The 7,159-nt window shown below is 41.0% G+C and overlaps 1 long non-coding RNA gene across 2 annotated transcripts; it reads right to left on the bottom strand.

Annotated features, from left to right (window-relative positions):
- Positions 1-600: 600 nt before the first annotated feature.
- On the bottom strand, positions 601-6,461 carry LOC116659261. 2 transcript variants are annotated; one of them, XR_004314505.1, is made up of 4 exons: positions 6,389-6,461; positions 5,825-5,929; positions 3,601-3,804; positions 601-1,901 (listed from the first exon to the last, which is right to left on the bottom strand). It is a non-coding gene; the product is annotated as an uncharacterized LOC116659261 (long non-coding RNA). The 2 variants fall into 2 exon arrangements; XR_004314504.1 differs by having other exon boundaries at positions 601-3,804.
- Between the last annotated feature and the right edge of the window lie 698 nt (positions 6,462-7,159).

Raw genomic sequence — 7,159 nt, 5'->3', positions numbered from 1 at the left:
CCCAATTTATCCCTTCCCACCCTCTTCCCGCCCTGGTAACCGTAAGTTTGTTTTCTATGTCTGTGAGTCTGTTTCTATTTTGTAAATAAGTTTGTCTTTTTTTTTTAAGATTCCACATATGAGTGATACCATATGGTACTTTTCTTTCCCTTTCTGGCTTATTTCACTTAGAATGACATTCTCCAGGTCCATCTATGTTGCTGCAAATGGCATTATTTTATTATTAAATAGACTTTTATCCAATATGCTGATTGTAGCTCACCTTCAGCCTCACTTCAAGGAGAACCTCCAGCCACCAATTCCTAAGCATTTTGAGGGTTCTCCAGTGTAAATTGGGTGGCTTCTCAGACTCCCAAGCACTGTTATAAAACTTGGCATTCTCAGATTTCCTAAGTAGCTATCACTTGACCAGGTGCTTTCCAGCACCCCAAATTTTGTTTTTGTTTTCTCTTGTTCTAGTCTCTTTGTGGTTATGGTTTATGACTCCCCCACCACCCCAGTCCCTTTATTTATAGTTTAGAAAAGTTTAGAAGGGAATTAAGGCTAACTTACTCATTTAATCTGCTATCTTCAATGAAAATGCCTCATATCAGTCTTTAATAATACAAGAAGAGATGGTTTTAATCTGATTTTATGAAATCCGCAGAAAGAACATAAAAAGCACTAACATCATAATACAATTACAAACAGTTAACTTAGACAAATATATGCATGCAATAAGCTATAAATCATAGACGGTGTGGCTCTGGTTTTCGTTTTAGTCAAGTGTGGCCAAGGGAACTTTCTCGGCCCTGGTCTGCTTTTTTCCTGATTATTCCATTGTCCCTGATTCTTTCTCATCTACAGGTTCTTTCCTGTGTCCCACACTGTCCCACATCCCATGCCCTCCTCTATTAATAAATCTCCCTGGTATCAGGAAGCATTTTATACTAATTACAGAAAATTCTCAGTCTCTCAGTCCACTATTGCTCCTTCAAGTAGACTCTTCAGCATGTTTTCTGGTTCAAGTTATGCACATTGTTTCATCTGTTTCTGCATAATTCTGACACATGATGAGTTCTGCTGACCTTCAAGATCCAGTGAAAATGACTTCAGCAGGTACCCTTTTCCTGGGAACAGCTTTTTCAGTTGCAACAACTGCTGTGTAATACTGTAGGTTACACAGACTACCTATGTCTCTTTTTGAGATGACTACTATGTGTCATTCATATGTTGTATGCCACATACTTAAGAAAAAGACACAGGAAGTAGCAGGATCAGTGATTATTGTATAGTGGTGCTTGTTGAAAAACATAGCTCCCTGCAATTCAGTTATGATTGATTCTGTTATTTCCTGTGTCTTATTCTTAAGTGTGTGATATATGACATATGACATGAGACATTGTCCCTATAATCTACTTTATATTTGTTGCTTATTGAGCAAATCTTTTCATAGCTGGGATTAGGTTCAATATTGCCCTTGTTCCATCTGAATTATGTTAGCAATTAGAATAATCCATGGAAAAACAATTTTAAGCTAACAGTCTGCCCAGCAGGTGGCAATTCTTGTATTAAAACATTCCACGTGTAGTCACTCTGCAGCGTGCTGATGACCTGTTTGAAGTCTCACCTTCTGTCTGTGGATCAACATGTACCTGTGGGCCTCAATGTCAGAAAAACTTAGCTTCATGGACCAGGTTTACAGACCTGCGAGGCCAAGGAAATCGTAAGCTCTAATTCAGAAGCTCCTTCCAACTTGTTGTGTGGCTTCCCACGAACCATTTCATACTCACTCGGTCCTTTCTCCATTTCAGCCTGCAAACAGTGCCTGTTAGCTTCTCAAGGGCATTGTGAGGAAGCGGAAAGTGGTGGTTAAAACGAAAAGAAGCTGAAAATACCAAGAGCCCCTCAATAGTTCTAACCTGTAACAAGAAAAGAAACAAGTCAGTACCGGAAAACCCAGTACGTATGTAGCCAAAACCAAAGGCTTGTTGTTGTTATAAAGAAAAGGGAACAACGTCTGACTTTGACATTCACACATTCCGAACCACAGTCTTCCAAGCCTTCCTCCTGCAGCCAAGCCTGTTGGTGGGAGCCAGGTCTAGAGGAAAGTTTCCAGAAAGCACATTTTGGCAAAGGTTGCCGCTAAACCTGCAGAGAATACAGTTCCGTTTCTTTTCCTTTCTTTCTTAATTTTTTTTTTAAAGAACATTTTCATTCCTTTTTGCCGCAGAATTTCATGGACTGTGTTTATTTTTCCTTTTCAGGTTATAGTAAATGGATTTTTCATAGTCAGATGTGAGAAACAGACACGTCTTTCCTTTTTTTCCTTTCTTTCCTCACAAAATTCTTTCAACTCATAGTGGAGCCAAAGTCTAAGACTGCGTTTTAGAGAACTGATTTTCTTATATTGTCATCGAATTACTTCAGAGAAAGCATGAGGTACTAAAGTTGACTTTCTGAGTGCTTACAGAAGAGGCTAACCCGTGCCCAGTGAAGGGCATGATTACTGATCTTAATTACAATCCTTGGACAAGTGGCCTGTGTGGTCCAGAGCCCTGCACCCGGAGAGGGCAGTGGGCCCTGGGTCTGTTTCAGATAGTTCTGTAAACCAAAAACAACCACCGCAAGTGCACTGGCTTTAGAGGAATCTCCAAGAAAATTGCCTTCCCTTTCCTCACAACATGTCATTACAGAAAAATAGAAGCCCGTACATTCCAATCTGATTTTCATTTAACTCTGCAAGCCTGTAAATTTTGCCATGAGGTAAGGGGCTGATTCAGAGCTCCAGAATCCTTTCGGTGCCACAGATATGATTTTAAAATGGATATTCCTTTGAGTTGCTCCGCTAGGGTCATGGAATAAATGGGGCTCTGTCGGATGAGAACTCCCAGTCCTGGTAAACAAGAACTGGGATGCCTGGTGGCCAAAGTAGCTGCCTTGTGTTTTAAAGGTTAGGAGTTCAAATGTTGTGGGTTTGCCCTTGGCTTAAAGTATGCACGTATCTTGGTTGGAGGAGCAATAACATTACACGATGGAATCTGGCCTACCCCCAGCTACGTTCTGGCTACGATTAATTAAACAAATACTTCCTATGGAATGCTTCACCTCGAGAATCCCCAACAAAGGGTCCACATTCCAGGAGACATAGGAAAGCTTTATCTTTAAGCTTCCTGCCCCCGTACAGTGTATAGATACTTGAATTCCACCACATAGACTAGCATTCACACTTGACACATTCTTTAAATTTTGATATACCTATAGCTTCAGGGCTCCTTTTCCCTCCTTGTTTTATGTTCTCCTGATTTTCCAGGAAGATAATAATTTACGGATTTAAAGGCATGCTCCTTGCACCAATGACCCATTGGAAATAGACCTCCCCTTGTAAGAAAATCTAATCTGTATTAGGTTCTGTCATTTTAGTGGTCCATTAGCTTTATAATAGCTTTTTTTTCTATAGCATTTACTGTTTTTAAAGCACTTTACATATATGATCCTTTTTAAATTCTGATAGCTTTTGATTAGAGTAAATATTATGCTCATTTTGCAGACCGAAAAAAAAAAAAAAAGAGAGAGAGAGAGAGAAACAGATATTAAAAGACTTGCTCAAAATCACTCAACAAGTTAGTATCGGAGCTGAGACTCCAGCGCAGACTTTCCCAACTCTAAATGTTTTCATCACAATAGCAGAGTTGCCTCTAATAGCAAAAAAAAAAAAAAAAAAAAAATGTTCCTGATTTTGTTGCTGGTCCTTTTATTGAGCTTCACTCAGTGATGCCATGGCCCTCGTGGAAAGAAATCATCCGTTGACACGCCCTGTAGGTGCTGAACACAAAATACCAAGTCGAATTGATTTAATTAAATGATCTGCTACCCCATTCCCTCCTCTGCACCCACAAATAAAGGGAAATAACTAACATTTTATGCTCCCTCGCTCCAAGAATGCCTGAACTTAGAAATATCCCAGCATTGTGACCTGAAGTTGCCTCAACAGGAAGTTCTGTTTTTTAAATTAAGCCTCCGGTCTTTTTCTTTCCAGTCGCTCTTCTTGCCAGTGGAGTTTTGGACAAATAATTCCCAGGAAAGCTATCGACACATACATGACATGAAGACAGCAATGATACCTGCTCCCTACCTAGCTGGCAAATGTTTGGGGGAAAACAACCAGATAATGTCTCTCATGTGCCTTGAATGCCTAGAAAGAAAGATAAAGTTTACGTGCAAGGATGTAATTATACCAAGTCAGCAGTGATATCATCGTCTATATTTTACATGTGTGGTTGTTGCCTAAGACCTTCCTTGCTGAATATAATTTGGTGTTCAGGTTTGATGTTTTAAGGACATAATGATGTTACAAGTTAGCAAAAGAGCCTAAGTTGGGGAGGTAAGGCATCGTCTTCTTTTAAAAATTCCTGTATGACAGAGATTTTTATTTTGTCTATCTTCTCCACCCAGGCCTGCAATTAGGACTACCTCCAAGGTGTACAAAGCACTCCTTCCATTTCTTTATCACTTGTGTGATTCCCCTTCTAGAAAGGTCAGGGTAAAGTGGCAAAGGGTGATTTGGAGAAAAGAAAATCTGTCTAGTTCTACTGAGGGGCTATCAAAATGTGAAAGGCCAACTGGAGATTTCTATGGTCAATCTTCTAGAAAGCCTATGCCCATCAGGCCTGTCCATGCCTAGCGGGACCACGCCAGGTGAACTTCCCCCAAGCGCCATTCGAATTTGTTTAAAAGAATTCTAAAAGCTAGAACCACAGTGCGTAACCATACTGAATGTCCATTAGCATGCCAGGCACCACGTGAGGTGCAGGAGATACAGAGTCAAAACACTCTTCCTCAGAGAAACAGCTGTCCAGTGAGGAGGCAGACAAACACTCAGATAGGACCAACACCCAGCGCAGTGCCTGACACACGGTAGGACTCCCAATATGCTTGCTGAGTGAATGTGCAATATGTGCTGCACGGTGACAAGGACCTTAATAGAGGAAACACGAGATGCCATGGAGACAAGGAAGAGGGCACCTGACCAAGAGCAGCAGGAGAAGAAAAGAGACTCCAGGAAAGACCTTGTGTAATGGCTGCGCATAGGCAGCTGTAAGAGAGCACCAGGTTTACAGTGGCAAGAGCATTAGATTTCTGGCTTTTTATTTTGTCCTAGTTTATTTAAAAAAAAAAAAATGCTGTTCACAGCCTGCTCAGGTCTCAACCCTCTTCTACGTAACTGTTGGCCTTGCAGTCAAGGACTTGGCAAAAGAATTGAAATGTTTGCTTGGGAGCTCTTAAAAACATTTCTGCGGTGAAGCACAATGTATTTTCATCATATCTCCAAAGTCCTCTATCTACAGAGCCACTCCAAACATCTGTATTGGTTTCTTATTGCTCCTGTAACAAATCACCACCTACTTTGTGGCTCAAAACAATAGAAATCTATTCTCTCACAGTTCTTGAGTCCGGAAGCCTAAATCAGTTTCCCCAGGCTGAAATCAAGGTGCTGTCAGGGCAGCCCTCCCTCCTGAGGCTCAGAGGAGAATCCAGGTCTTGCCTCTTCTTCCAGCTTCTAGTGGCTGCTGGCATTTGTTGGCTTGTGGCCACATCACCCGAATCTCTGTTTCTCTGATCACGTTGCCTTCTTCTCTTCTATGGTCAAATCTCCCTCTGCCTCCCGTTAATGAGGACACTCATGATTGAACTTAGGGCCCACCTGGATAAACCAGGAACTCTCCCTATGTCAAGAGCTGTAAAATCCTTTTTTGCCATGCAAGGTAATATTCATAGGTTACAGGGATTAGAACAGGGCTATATATTTTTTTCAGGTAGGGGAGGGGGACATTATTCAGCTTACCATCACTGTCTGAATCACTGGGTCTCCAATACAAATCTGTTAAATATCTCAGTTGAGTTTCTCTTTACTTTCCTTCAAGAGGCAGAATAAGCACTCTCTTCTTTCCTTGGGGAAGAAGAAAAATGGACAAAAGGATGGGAGATAATTTCCATGGAGCCCCTACCATGTGTTAAATAATTTATATGCATTCTTTATAACAAGATTGTGGGTAGCTCTTGTCACCATTTTACAGATGAGAAGAGTGAGGGTCAGAGAGGCCAAGTAATTGTCTAAGGTCTCCCAGCAAGTAAATAGTAGAGACAGAATTTGAACCCAGAACTGTCTGATTTCAAAACCCACATCCTTTCCACTCTACAAACATTTCTCAAATTTCAGTATTATTCTGATATCTCATAAATGAAAAAAATTCTCACAGGCCCTAGTTGAAGAAACAACTGAATTGAGAAACTAAAGCTATGCTTTATGAAAACATAAATTTAAAAATTCTCAAGTCTTCCCCCAATCCTGGGACACTCCATGTGAGAAACAATACAAGAAACCACAATTTCCCCCTCCTACCCCCACCTGAGAATTCCATTTTCAAGGGTCTTCATATTAAGACTCAAGACGGCTGCCTTTTAACCATGTTGCTCTGCTGCTTAGGAAAGGCTTTAATGAAATAAAGCATTTGCTCCTAAGATGTTAACGCTAGCAATCTGTTAATATTGTAAAGATGTAAGTTAATTATTTCCACCTCAGAGACACTTGATGAACTTCAGTCACATTGAAGTAAACGGCTGTGGCATTTTTCGAGTTTAATCTAAATGAAAGTTTACCCAGATGTCCCACACAAGCTTTGAGGTTTAAAAATGTCACCCTCATGCTGACCGAGTATCATAATATGGACGCCTAATGCCTATCACGCAGTTACTTGATGGTTACTATGGGTCAGGCACTGTTCCAAGCACTTCACATGAATTAACATATGTAATACTCATAAAATCCTCCGAAGCAGGGCATAGTCTTCTTTCTCTTTTAAATGATAAAACTGAGGCACAGAATGGTTAGGTAATTTCTCCAAGGTCACAGAGCAAGTGAAAGATACAGAGCTAGGATGAAGCACAAGTCATTTGCTTATTATACACACCATCTTTTAACACAGCTGAGACCAAAGATGTTCACTCTGTGTCTAAACTCACTTCCTGAGCCCAGGCCTGAGATCTGACATGTGCTGCCCAGAATATGAGCCCCATCCTGCCCCCATCCTCTCTGGTCTATAGCAGCTTTGCCATATCAGGCTCTATCTTGGGATCGTGTGCTCACTGTTCACTGGCCAGTCAGCCAAGGACACAGCCA

The sequence above is a fragment of the Camelus ferus genome, chromosome 23 (genome assembly GCF_009834535.1).
Source record: "Camelus ferus isolate YT-003-E chromosome 23, BCGSAC_Cfer_1.0, whole genome shotgun sequence".
In the NCBI taxonomy this organism is placed as follows: domain Eukaryota; kingdom Metazoa; phylum Chordata; class Mammalia; order Artiodactyla; family Camelidae; genus Camelus; species Camelus ferus.
The sequence above is the reverse complement of the archived record's forward strand: the minus strand, read 5'-3'. Positions and strand labels throughout refer to the sequence as shown.